The sequence below is a fragment of the Macrotis lagotis genome, chromosome 1 (genome assembly GCF_037893015.1).
Source record: "Macrotis lagotis isolate mMagLag1 chromosome 1, bilby.v1.9.chrom.fasta, whole genome shotgun sequence".
NCBI classification, from domain to species: Eukaryota; Metazoa; Chordata; class Mammalia; order Peramelemorphia; family Peramelidae; genus Macrotis; species Macrotis lagotis.
Window position 1 is genome coordinate 59,251,447 of NC_133658.1, and position 13,871 is coordinate 59,265,317.

A 13,871-nucleotide genomic window follows, 5' to 3' on the forward strand; every position below is an offset into this window, starting at 1 on the left:
CTCCCTGGCCGTTCCGGAAATGGAATAACGGCCTCCCCGGAGCTCCGCACATGCGCCGTCCGCCGCGAGATCACTTCCGGGGGCTGCGCTCGGCTCTCCAAGCCCTGGGCGCCGGGGTCGCCTGGGAGGCGCCGGCCGCGGCCTCGTTCCCCTGCGCGCGCGAGAAGCCGCGCGAGTCCGGGCGCCAGGGAGCCCGCGTGCGGCCGCGGCCCCGCCCCGTCCTCCCGGCGCCGGCGGCCGGGTCATGAGCCCGGCCGCATGATGTGCGCCCGCCCGCCTCGGCTGCCGCCGCCGTCCCCGCCCGCAGGCCCGGAGGAGCCGCCGCGCCGGCCCGACCCCCGCGGCTCCCGCGCAGCCCGGCCCGGGGGCCCGGGTGAGTCAGCGCCGCCCCCCGGCCCGAGTCCTGGCCCTGGTCCTGGCCCTGGTCCTGCCCCGGGTCCTGCCCCTGGTCCTGCCCCTGGTCCTGCCCCTGGTCCTGCCCGGGGTCCTGGCCCTGGTCCTGGCCCAGGTCCTGGCCCTGGTCCTGCGCCTGGTCCTGGCCCTGGTCCTGCCCCGGGTCCTGGCCCTGGTCCTGCCCCTGGTCCTGGCCCTGGTCCTGGCCCTGGTCCTGCCCCTGGTCCTGGCCCTGGTCCTGCCCCTGGTCCTGGCCCTGGTCCTGCCCCTGGTCCTGGCCCTGGTCCTGCCCCTGGTCCTGGCCCTGGTCCTGCCCCGGGTCCTGCCCGGGGTCCTGGCCCTGGTCCTGCCCCGGGTCCTGGCCCTGGTCCTGCCCCTGGTCCTGCCCGGGGTCCTGGCCCTGGTCCTGCCCGGGGTCCTGGCCCTGGGCCTGTCCCGGGTCCTGGCCTTGGTCCTTCCCCGGGTCCTGGCCCTGGTCCTGGTTCTGCTGCGCCGATTCCACCCGATTCTCCCGTCTACTTGCCGCCTCCCGACCTCCCTTCCTCCCTCTTCGGCTTCCTCATCTTCCTCCTCCCTCCTCTTCCTCTTTCCCTTCTCTCCCTTCCTTTCTCTCCCTGCTCTCTCCCTCAGTTCCTTCTCTTCCTCTTTCCTCTCTGCTCCCTCATCTTCCTCCTCCCTCTTCCTCTCTCCCTTCTCTCCCCTCTCTCCCCTCCTCTCTCCCTGCTCCCTCCCTCACCTCCATCTTTTCTCTCTCTTTTTTCTGCTCCCTCATCCTCCTCCTTTTCTATCTCTCTCTGCTCCCTCTCCCCTTTTCTTCTCTCTCTTTCCTCTCTGCTCCCTCCTCTCCCTGCTCCCTTCCTCTCTCACCTCCCTTTCTCTTCCCTTAATTTCCTTTGTCTTTTAATGCTTTTAAAAGCCTAACTCTTGGAAGAGGTCCCCAGAGGAAGTCCTCTCCCTCCCTCCTTCTCTCTTTCTCTCCTCCCCCTCCCCTCCCCCCTTCTCAGTTTACTTTCTCTGCCTTTCTGAACGATTTGAGCTCTACACTCTGGCGCCCTGGGGCCCTTGTCCCCTGCTCCTCCCCCTTAGCTGTCTCCATTCTTGAGCCCTTCTTGATTTCCTTTAATCTCTGCCACTTTCCCTTTGGTAATTGCACGCTTTCCTTCCAGTCTTTGTATTTTTGAGATTTAAAAACCCCACTCCTTTGCCACACCGGTTGCCTAATCCCATTCTCTCTTTCATCTTCCACTTTCTTCCCCTTCCTCACAAAGCTACCATTTTTTGCTTGTTGTGTCCGGTGTGAATTGGTTATAGTGCCATGGAATTTAGGAGGGACTGGCTATTCAGGGGTTCTTAACCTTTTCTGTGTATTTTGAACTACTTGCGCATTCTGGGGAATCTTTTGGACCCATTCTCAGAATAAGATTTTTTTTTAAAAAAATTTTTTAGGTTTTTTTTTTTTTTGCAAAGCGAATGGCTTGCCCAAGGCCACATAGCTAGGTAATTATTAAGTGTCTGAGATCAGATTTGAACCTCAGGTATTCCTGACTCCAGGGCCAGTGCTCTATCCATTGCACCACCCAACCACCCCCAGAATAAGATTTTTAAAAGCAAAAAATAAAATACCAATTATATCTAAATACAGTTTTTTTTTTAAAGTTCACAAACTCTTAGATTTAAGAACCTTTTTATTCAAACCTTTCTCACTTGGTGGATAAGGAAGTTGGAAATTTGGAGGGACCTAATATCTGCAGGGAGCAAGTAATAGAACTAGGATTAACTTTTAAAACCCAACTCTTTTTGCTAAGTTTAATAAGTAAAATTCTTTTCATAGAAAATATTGTCATTTTTTCCATTTAATTTATGGTTAGGTAGTTTAAAAATTATGATACATAAGGAACAATAGATTTCTGGAGCATAACTCATTTTATGCACTCTCCAGGCAGCCTTCCCTTGGTTTCTGGTACACCTCCTGATGATTGACTTGCCCCTCAAAACCTCACATCCCTTTTTGTAATTTCTCTAATGTATTTAGCCATCTTAGACAGGCTTTATATCTGTGTTGTTAGTGTCTTTCCTTCTATTTGAGTGCTATTGAGTGCTAGTGCTGGGAAGAGCGCAATTTGTGCATAGTAATAGGGTCATAACCCCATAGATCAAAGGCTAAAAGAGATTTCAGGACCATGTGATCCAACCACTTTCTTTTACAGTGGGGTAAACTGATGCTGAGGAAGGTTAAGAGACTTGCCTGAGGTCTAAGTGGTTGAAAAAAAATCAGGGTTGGGACTTGATACCAAGATACAGTGTTATGAAAATCAGTTGAGATAACATATGCAAAGAGGGCAGCAATCTTGTCTTATCAAAACCTTGTCCTTTCCAACAACCAGTGCAATTTCCCAGTACCCTTTTTTTGACCTTGGATCAGTCTTCCTGTCAAGCCTGAGTTTTCCTTGAGGGTTTGGATTAGACGATTTTTAAGGTATTTTCCAGCTCTTAACATTCTGTAACTGGGAAATCAGGTTCACCTGGAATTTTTGCATTTTTTTTCCCTGTAGTCAGGACTCTTATCACCTTAACCGTGCTATTGCTGCTCCCAAGTTCCTGAACGGGCACTCTTTCTCTAGTAGGTGGTCTACAAAATGGGTATGGGGTTCTTGTTGCCTTCTCTAGAGCCATTGGAAAGACTTGGAATGAAATGATGTTTTTTTGTTGTTGTTGTTGAATGGAGTGTAAAAAATTGCTGATACTTGTAATTTTCCATTTTTGGTTAGACTACCAAAATGGTATTCATTTATATTTTTTATTTGCAACAAGCTTTATCTAAAGTTCTTTTGTTATAATTCTTTGCTTATAATTATTGTAAACATTCATCTAAAGTGCTTGTCCAGAATCTTAGATGCATGCCTGTCCAGAATCTTAGATGCATATTAGTAGAATCATTAAATTTTTGAACTAGGAAGTTCTAATAGATAATCAATTCCAGTCCCCCTCATGTTGCAGAGGTCATTAAAGTAATTTGCTTTGTGGTAGTCATAGAACTTGTTCTTTCCAGTACATTACAGTATTTGATCAAGATGAAGTAATCCTTGTATGACAATTTAGTGATAGTAAGGTAAATGTGAAATCACTTTGCTTTTTGTTTTTGTTTTTGCGAGGCGGTGGGGTTTAGTGAATTGCTCAAGGTTGCATAGCTAGGTAATAAGTGTCTGAGGCTGAATTTGAATTCAGGTCCTCCTGACTCCAGGACTGGTACTCTATCCACTGTGCCACCTGGCTGCCTTGTGAAATCACTTTGAACTGGATTTGTAGCCCCAAAATAGTCATTAATAATTTGAGGCAAATATAGTATAGAGAGTACTAGAAGGATAGTAACATTGGATAGAAATGCCTGGATTCAAAGTTTTCTCCAAAGACTGGAATGTTGGGAATGAATCTAGTAAGCTAAAATTTAATAGGTATAACTATAAAGTCTTTTGCTAAGGATTAAAGAAAACTTTGCTAAATGTAAGATGGAGAAGGAAAGGCTGTTTATTTGAAAGGTCTTGGAATTTTAATTTACATCAGCCTCAGTCAATTTAGGAGATAGTGTCCAGGTCTAGGGAGGAACAAGTCTCACTGTATTTTTCCCCTGGTTAGATCACCTCTGTATTGCATTTAGTTGCAAAATTTTGGGTAGAACATTGATAAACTGAAGAGCCTTGAAAGAAGGATGAAGAGGATAGCAAAGGGTCCTGAGGTCTTGTCTTGTCAGTTGAGGATCAGTTAAAGGAGCTAAGTGTTGAGTTGGGAGAAGAGAAAATTTAGTGGGGACATATTAGCTATCAAATATTCAAAAACATCTTATGGTGATCCATCAAATCTAGAGGACCAGGCAGACCTTGTTTTGGCAGACACTGCAGTGAAGATTGCTGGAAGGAAAAACTTATTAGAGATGTCCCAAAGTGGAGTGAGACTCTTGGGAGATGGCTGGTTCCTTCTCAAAGACTGGAAGAAATGTAATCTATTGTAGGTCATCTTATTTAGATCTGATGACCATTGATGTTTCTTCTAACAGTGAGATTAAGAGTTCGTTTGTAAAGTCTCACCTATAAAATGGGAATAATAATTGTAACAACAATCCTACAGGGTTTTGTGAGAATCAACTGAACTAGCCTATAAAAAGTGCTTTGTAACTTTTAAAATGATGTAAAAATGTTAGTTGTTATTACTTGGGGACAAGGACCGACCTTGGAATATACTGGTATAAGGATATCCTGGATTGAGAAAATATCCTCTACCAATTCAGGTTGGCAATTTAGAGTCTTAGAGAAAAGAGAACAGAGATTAAGCAGTACAACCAGGGTCATCTAGTTACTACAGATCACAGGTGGGACTGACTGGAATCCAGGTCTTTTCAGACTGGCCCTTCATCCCCTGCAACAGGGGTTTCAAACTCAAATAGAAGAAGGAGCCACTGACCAGTACATGGAAGATCCCTGTGCACGCCATAGTAATTCTTTTAAAATGCAATATTATCTGTTTTGTTGTATTTTTGTTTATTATTTTGTTAAATATTTCCCAATTTCATCTTAATCTAGTTCAGGCTGCACTGTTACAGACTGCATGTTTCTGGGGACCTTATTTAACTTCTGGACCACATCAGGCTACTTTACTGCTATTATTATTATTATTGTTGTTATTATTAATGATTTCCTTGAAACCAGTGAGCTTTGTTTTTCAGTTTCTAAAATTTACTTGATTGGATAGTCTCTAATAATCAATTAGTGATCTTTAAAACAAATTACAAAACAGGATAAAATTGGAAGTATGGTAATTTAGAACATTTTATACCTAGGGACCAGTCTTCCCTTAAAAAAGATGCCATGGAGAGCCTTTTAAAAATGTATTTAATTTTTCTATATTCCAGACTGTCATAAAGGTAGAATGCATTCTCTTTCCTTTTTCCTTTTTTTTAAAGTTTGCAGTTCAACTTGCAGTTATTTTTCAAAGTAACAATTATGTGTGGATATCTGTAAAGTCTTATTTGATACCCCTAAGCACTCTACCTAATTTGATAGGGGAAGTGAATGTGGGTTCAGATTTCAGTTTTACCTCTTTTACCACCTCTTGACTTTGGGCAAATCCTTTAACCTTTTGTGGCCTCTGTTTCCTCATATATAAAATACCATGATCCAGTAACCCTGTGAGATTCACAAGATTAGTGAAAGTGCTATTTAAAGGCGAACTATAGTCTTTATTTTTACATATGAGGAAATGAAAAGTCAGCGACTTGCTCAAAGTTAGTGAAATAGGCAGAACTAGCATCATCTAGGTTTTAGGATTAACTAATTAGTGTTCTTACCAGACCACCATGCTTTTTTTTCCTACCCTTATTTCTCACTTCTCCAAAGTGAACCGTACATTCTAGTAACTTGGAATGCTCTTTATCTTTAAACTTGTTTTCTCTATATTTTTGCTCATGCTATTTTCTCTGCTGAAAGGATTCAGCTCAATTATCACCTTCTCCCTGACAGATTTCCTTGGTACCAACCTACCTTGGAAAAAAGTGGCCCCTCCATTTTTGCCCCTCATATAACCACTTAACTTTGTACTAGTTACATGCCTCTTTGATAGATTGCTGAGTATTGAATATTACAACATATAATTTAGTATTCTTCAGACTGCTAGGCATAGACCCTTACATAGATATTCAGTACTTAAATTTGAAGAGCTGTGATATTGTGGACATTCTTTTCCACTTCTCCAGATAAAAATCTATTCATGCCTCAGTCAAATCATTAAACATCTATTGAGCCCCTGCAGTGTGAAAGATTTTGTGCCAGCAGGTTCAGGGTATATAGAAACAAAAAAGACCAAACAAAAAAGTCTCTTCCTTCAATGAGCTTAACTTTAAATTGGATTTCAAACACATGCAAGTAGGTTCAAGGTAATTTGAAGAGGAGACTTGTGTAACCCACTATTAACTGGGGTTATTGAGAGTGTCTAAGAGCTAGCCAGTGCACTGGAGACCTTATATATTACTTTGGAGCAAGGGATGGGGAACCTGAGGTCCCTGGTGGTATTGGTCTGGCATTGCTAAGTAAATCAGTAAATCTAGGAACTTTATAGGGGTGAATTAATTTAATGTTTGACCAGATATAACTCTTGAATGATCTTATATCCAAATGGCCTTGGCAGAAAAAGGGGTCCCCACCCTTGCCTTAGAAATACCAGTGCTATATTCATATATTCAGTTGTAACTGCATTGTTCTTCCTTAATCAGCCTGCTTGTTTACTGAAATTCAGTTAACTTGATACTTATCATTTTTTTGTACTATATATCATTCATGCAGAGTCAACCTTGATCCATGAAATAGGCATTTTATAGTTTTTTGAATATCCTTCAGAATTTACTGAACAAATGAAGCTTTTTTAGTTTTCTTTATGTCAGTTTGAAGGTATAATAAAGGGAGACATGAACCAGACTCTTCCAACAGACTTTTATAGTATTATTTTTGTTGAAGTTTTTTCAGTTTCACAGCACTAGAGACTCTCCTGGAAGGATCTAAATAAAAGTATCTTCTGAAGTCAGATAGATGGAGGTTTGTTCTCTGGCATTTGCTGTCTGGATCCCTCCATTAACATGTATATAATTGAAAGTTTAGTACATTTGGATTTAAAATCCTTGTGCTACTTATTTGAATATGGGTGGGTGTGTTTCTCTGTAAATTTACTTCCAGCAAAATAAAAAAAACCTTATCAGGAGGATCTGTCTGGGGAAAAAAATCTAGCTTTATTATCTTGGGAACTGGTACTTGGAGAGAGATTATGACTCCAGGATGGGCAAGTACTGATAGCTTTTTTCACTTGTAAATTTAAGATTCTTTTGGATTCAATTATTGTGTTGACTGTTGTACTTGTTTTTCTTGTATGATTTGGTTGTGCCTTGAGTTTTAAGAATTAAAATAAAAATTTTGCCCTGATAATGGACCTGAAGCTTTCCTCTCACTAAAATATAAGTATATCCTCAGCCTCCCTAAATTTGCCTTCTCTTTGATTTACAACTAGTCCTAACGGGATCCCGGGATAATGAAGTATTTTGATTTAAAAGCTCTTTCTTGAAGTTGATATTGATAATTTAGACTGTGGGTTAATATGTTGGCACAAAATTGAATTGGTGTGATAAATTAATATTATGCTTTCCTCTTAAACACTCTTTAGATTCTGTCATTGGACAGGAAAAGAGTGGGTTTTTTGTATAGTAGATAATTGCTATGCTTTTAAAGAACAAACTAAATATTTCATGATCGCAAATTGATGGAAAGAATGTTTAAACAACATAATTGCTGCAAATGCACTGGAGCTGATTATCTGAAAGTTATATCCTTGTTAGTCCTGGTTTCCTTCCTTAGCTTGGCTGAAATGCTGATTTCTGAGAAGAGTCTCCTGATCTTCCCCCCCCCCCCACCTCTCCACTAGCCTTGTATTTGTTGTTGTATGTGGATGGGTGGTCTCCCCTAAGAGAAAGTAAACTCCCTGAAGCCCCTGTGTGCCTAGCACAGTGATGCAGATTGAAGGTGCTTAGTCAGTACTTGGTAGTTCAATCCATCCAGAGTTAGCTCTCTTCCTGGGGTGGGGAACATACCCAAGGCCTGTGTGTGTGTGTGTGTGTGTTTTTAATAAAAACCGGTAGTCTGTGTGAATGGTGAGGACCATACTTTAACCCAAGCTTTTGTTCAGGTCACATCCCTAGTCTTTTAAATAGATTCTGAGCTTTAAAAATGCATGTCTAATGAGTTCAGTATACCCACCTGGTGGTGCTAAAATACCTAGATCCAGGGCAGCCACTCTGGTATATAATAATAATAATAATAATCTATTAATTATACCTTGGATTTTTATGGCACCATTACCCCAAAAGAACCTGAAGCACTTTCACCTATTAACTAATTTGTTTTAGTATTATTCTTCAGTTATATCATCTTTTTCACTGCTAAAGAAAGAAAGGATGTGAGAGAGTTTAAGTAACCTAGCCTGAAGTCATAGCTAAAAGTGGATATCCAGTTCTGGATGGAGTCCTTGACTTGCAGTCTCACTGTTCTGCTACAAGTCCTGTTTTAACAAACCAAACTAGGCATCAAAATTACCATCTTGTATTATTTATATCTCATTAGAATTGCTAGAATATCGTAAAAGATTTCACATTTTTTGTTTTGTTTTAGGATTCATTTACATAATTTTGAGGGAATACTTGAGTAAATTGTACTCCACCCTCAGATATTCCTTACTTAGTTTGCACTGTGGAAAACTCTTGTAACAGAAACTCCATTTGAAAGAAAAAATTTAATTCCAAGAAAATTCCCTAACCTTTGGAAAAAATGTCAGATTATTAAAAAACATATGAAGTTAATTTTATATATATTTTTATTCTTGTAATGGGACATTTTGGTTTAGTAGAATATTTAATAGGACAGGGAATGCCTGTGAATCATTGTCTTGGGGAAACTGCCTCTTCCATTCCAAATGTGCAGACTATTTTGTCTTTTTTTTTTTAAACTCCAAGAATTGTCTGAATCACTAAGAGGAGTGAAGAATTTATCCAATGTCACAGTCAGGCATCTCCAATGCCTATTGGACATTTCAAATTGGATGTCCTATAGAATCTTTTTTTTTAAGGGTTTTGCAAGGCAAATGGGGTTAAGTGACTTGCCCAAGACCACACAGCTAGGTAATTATTAAGTGTCTGAGGTCAGATTTGAACTCAGGTACTCCTGATTCCACAGCTGGTGCTCTATCCACTGTACCACCTAGCTGCCCCTGTCCTATAGAATCTTAAACTTAATATTTCCAAAACTGAACTCATCTTTTCCCCTAAATTCTCCCTTCAGATTTCCCTCTCATTTGTCCAGGTACCATCATCTTAGTCACCTAAGTTTTTTACCTAGATGTCCTCAACTTTTCAGTCTTTCTTATGCACCAGTTTTTCTTGGAGTCCCTCTTCTCTCCCAACGCTGCCACCACCCTCTTAGGGGCCCTCTCACCTCAGGCCTGGTCTATCTCAAGTCTTTCCCCATCAGTCTATCCTTCCCTCATCTGTCATTCTTCATTAAAGCACAGTCTTACTACTCAGTAAACATAGGGGCCTCTTTCATCTGCAGGATCCAATTATAAAACCCTTTATTAATTGGTCAAAATGCTTCATCTGATCTTTCCAAATTTCTTCAGCTTTTCTTCCCTTACTGTTCTTAGTAATGTAGTGCCACTGATCTCTTTTTCTCTTCTCTCACAAGATATTCTATCTTCATTTGCTACATTTTCCCTGGACATCTCCCATATCTGGAATTCTCTCCTTCCTCATCTCTTCTTTCAAGTCCAGCTAAAATCCCTCCTTTTTATTTTTTTATTTTTTAGGTTTTTGTAAGGCAAATGGGATTAAGTGGCTTGCCCAAGGCCACACAGCTAGGTAATTATTAAGTGTCTGAGACCAGATTTGAACCCAGGTACTCCTGACTCCAGGGCCGGTGCTTTTTCCACTGCGCCACCTAGCCACCCCAATCCCTCCTTTTATAAGAAGCCATTCCTAACCTCTTTAATGCTAGCTAGGGCCTTTCCTCTATTATCTTCAATTTGTCCTTTATCTATCTAGTAGTTTGTACATGAAACATTTTTATGTTGTCTCCCCCAGTAACTGAGCTACTTGAGAAGCAGAGTTAAAACAACACCTTATTTTATCATGTTGGTGACTGGGTTTTTTTAAAACTCTCTTAGCCTATCCTAAGCTCTGACAAGTTCTTCCAAGCTGGGAATGCTTCAGGTAGAGTTCCAAGTTAGTGACTTTCTTCTGAGAGTCTTGCTAGTTTAGTTTGGAGAGGCACAATTATCACCAGAACTTTGTCCAAGAGATAACGAATTTGTTTGTCATCAGCAATTCATAAAGTTGTTAACATCTGCCTGATGGGGGGGTGGTGGTGGGTGGCAGAGCTGGTACCTGCAATGATTATATCACAAGAAAAGGGAATGCCATTTACTCTACTAAACTTTTTAAAGAGTGAAAAATAAGCAGTCTAATATTTGTGAATGAGTATGAAAAGTAGCTTATTCAGTGCATTAAAAATATATGTATTAAATGTCTATTCTGTTTTCTAGGCTAGGGTATATAAAGAAGTATAAAATACTTTAAAAAGTTCTTTTACAAATCCTTTGTGGGAGATAGTAGTTTAAACACACGTGTATATAAAGAACCTGAGTATTTTGATAACCAGACCACATCTGGAGTATTAAAATTCAGTTATTGGTGTAACAGAATGAGGACATACTTCAGTATGTCTAGATGGAGATTAGAAATGGTTAGTAATCTGAATGCCATGGGCCTTGATATTTTTGCTGTTATTTTTTTGGTAAAATGAGTGGCAGAGTTGTTCATCTTTCTTAACTGCAAGTGAATTGGATTTACGTGAAAAATAAGCACCCTCAATCTTTCTTCTAGAGTCATCAAAGTTCAGTAGCAAGACAGAAATCAAGATCATTGACACTGACTGGGTGCAGTAGATGATCTTGGTCTTTCTGAATTAAGGTCTTTCTCAGGTCTCAGTTTGTCTGAGGCAATGCCCACTCAGGACTAATCTTTACTTCAGTTTCTTCTCTTGAAAAATGAAAGAGATTGGGCTAGTTAATTGGTAGTCAAAGATGTTTCTAGGTGAAATATTCAGTAACTTAAATTTGAGGAAGAGTTGAAGATAATGGGGAGTTTAGTTTCAGAAAAGATATTTTAAAAATTAATATTACCATTTTTATATCACCTACATTTCCCACTGTACCTCTTTATCTTCCCTTTTAGAGAGCCATTCCTTATAATAATGGATAAAAGGAGAAAGGGAAAAGGTTTTTTAAAAACTTAACTACCATATCAAAATAATCTAGCCTTAATGTAGTGTTCCATACCCATGAACTTTCACTACTTCAAAAGATGGGAGAGAGGTGTCTGGATGAGAAATGGGACTTCTGCTCTAGAGGGTTAAGGACAAATAAGAGGAGACCTAATCTGTTCTTTGAGACTGTTGGTTAACCTTATCTGGATCTGGGAGGTTATTGTTTTGACAAAGAAAAAAACCTTTTCTAGTGTTTTGGTACAATAGAGGTCATTTTTTTTTTCTATCTTATTTGACATGTGAGAAGGCCAAGGTTCACAATGCCTAGTTTCAGGGCACACAGGTAGCAGGAGCTTGAACACCAGACCAAGTATTGTGGCTCCAAATTCAGAGTGCTTTTTGTTGTCACACACTGTTTTCCTTCTAGGGTCCATAGAAACCAACGTCTCATTCTTATCAAGTGAGTCTTTTTAAGAGTTGACTTTTTGGCACAACTAAATCTCTACTATTGATAAAAATTCAGGAAGTAGATATTAACAGTTGTGAAAGTCATATGGTGAAAGTAAATTGATCTTAATATTTGTTGTCATTGAATTTCCCATGACTTTTCAAAGAAGAATTTTTTAAAATACCAAAGTGAGGTCCAAGGAATATTAATTTGAAGTATAGGAATAAATACCAGATTTTATTGATATAGGGAACCTCCTGCTTGAGGAAACTGCCTCTAGCAATGTAGCTTAGCAGTTTTCTACTACACACACACACACACACACACACACACACACACACACACAGACACATTTTTTTTTTTGCAAGGCAATGGGGTTAAGTGACTTGCCCAATTATATAGCTAGGTAATAAATGTCCGAGGTCGGATTTGAACTCAGGTACTCCTGACTCCAGGGCTGATGCTCTCTCTGTCCACTGCGCCACCTAGCTACAACACGGTTTTAAAGAATTGCCTAGCACATGGAGAAGTTAAGGTACAGGGTTGCGTGCATGTGCCAGTCAGTACTTGAACTCAGCTGTTTCTGACTGAAAAACAAAAACAAAAACCAAATACTGAAATCTAGAATAAATTACTTTATTTTTTTTTGTTAGGTTTTTGCAAGGCAAATGGGGTTAAGTGGCTTGCCCAAGGCCACACAGCTAGGTAATTATTAAGTGTCTGCAGTTATATTTGAACTCAGGTACTCCTGACTCCAAGGCCGGTGCTTTATCCACTATGCCACCTAGCCGCCCCAAAATAAATTACTTTAAAATGAATCAAAGTTTTTAGAAGTTTCCTAAATAACCATAAAACAAAATTGATACGTTAAAACATTTTTCAAGGAAATGTGCTACTTTTTTATATAAAATTCTGAATATAAAGAAATAGTGCTTAGATTATTTATTCTTATGATATCTCTTTTGTATTGACCCCTGTAAATGCATTCTGCAGCTCACTGAAACAAGGAAACTTTCATGAAAAAGTATTTTTCTTTTCTCCTGGTGAATGATTTATTGTGGGAAGGGGGAGGCTGCAGGGAAGATGACCAAGACTGAGTCACCTCCAAATCTTTTGAGCTGCCAAAGTGATAGTGAACTGAGAACGTCATTTACCTGGATGGAATAAAAAATTATTGTGTGCTTACAACATGCTAAGTACTAGAAATAGATAAATTTAGTCAATTTGTTCTCTCAAACAACTCATGTTCTGGTTGGGTAAGAATACATAAAGGAGGGATTGTTCTTTTTTTTTTTTTTTTTTTTTAGGTTTTTGTAAGGCAAATAGGGTTAAGTGGCTTGCCCAAGGCCACACAGCTAGGTAGTTATTAAGTGTCTGCAGTCAGATTTGAACTCAGGTACTCCTGACTCCAAGGCCTGTTCTCTATCCACTGCGCCACCTAGCCACCGCCTGGATGGTTCATTTTCATGATAGATGGAAAGACCTGGTCATACTTAAATTTTAGTAGCACAATTGACAAGATCCTAAGCATCTTGGGGAATAATGGTCATTGGGGATGTGGTTCTGGGATACTCCTGATAGAGGTCAGTATTCAGGTGAAAATGGTATACCAGTGCCTTATGGGAACTGGGCAGTGAGGGTTAAACTGGGGAAGAAGAAGTCTCTGAGTCCCCACCATGAAGCTTGGTGGTATTGATATCTTAAAGCTCTAAATTTATGATCCTAAGAAATATTCCATATGTTTCTGTAAATAAATTTTTCTATTTGCTTATGTCTTTGAACATCATTAATCTAAGCCATGTTATGATTCAAGATTAGAACTGACTAGGACCTTAAACATCACCTAGTTCAATGCCCTAATTTTACAAAGTAGGGATTTGAGGCATAGAGAAGATAAATCAATCAACCATGAATTAATTATTAAGGACCTGTTCTGTGCCATTTGTTGTACTGCTTCTTGGGGAAAATGAAGACAAACCCAGGAGTTCCTGCCTTCAAGAAGCTCATGTTTTGTTTGGTTAAACATGTACATGCATGTTTAAGATATTATTCATGTGTGTATATATATATATATATATATATATGAATATAACATTCATATTATCGAAAGCAAGGACTGTTGAATTTATGTCTTTGTTATATCCCATCTGGATTTTTATACTAAATAGCATTCTTAAACTCCTTTT

At 40.0% G+C, this 13,871-nt stretch overlaps 1 protein-coding gene across 1 annotated transcript in view; it reads left to right on the top strand.

Annotated features, from left to right (window-relative positions):
- The first annotated feature begins 201 nt into the window (after positions 1 to 201).
- Positions 202 to 13,871, top strand: part of ZDHHC7 (zDHHC palmitoyltransferase 7) — a 48,062-nt gene continuing 34,392 nt past the window's right edge. Inside the window, exon 1 of the mRNA XM_074201897.1 lies at positions 202 to 373. The gene's annotated coding sequence lies outside the window, so the exon portion shown is untranslated. The remainder of the gene's footprint in view (positions 374 to 13,871) is intronic.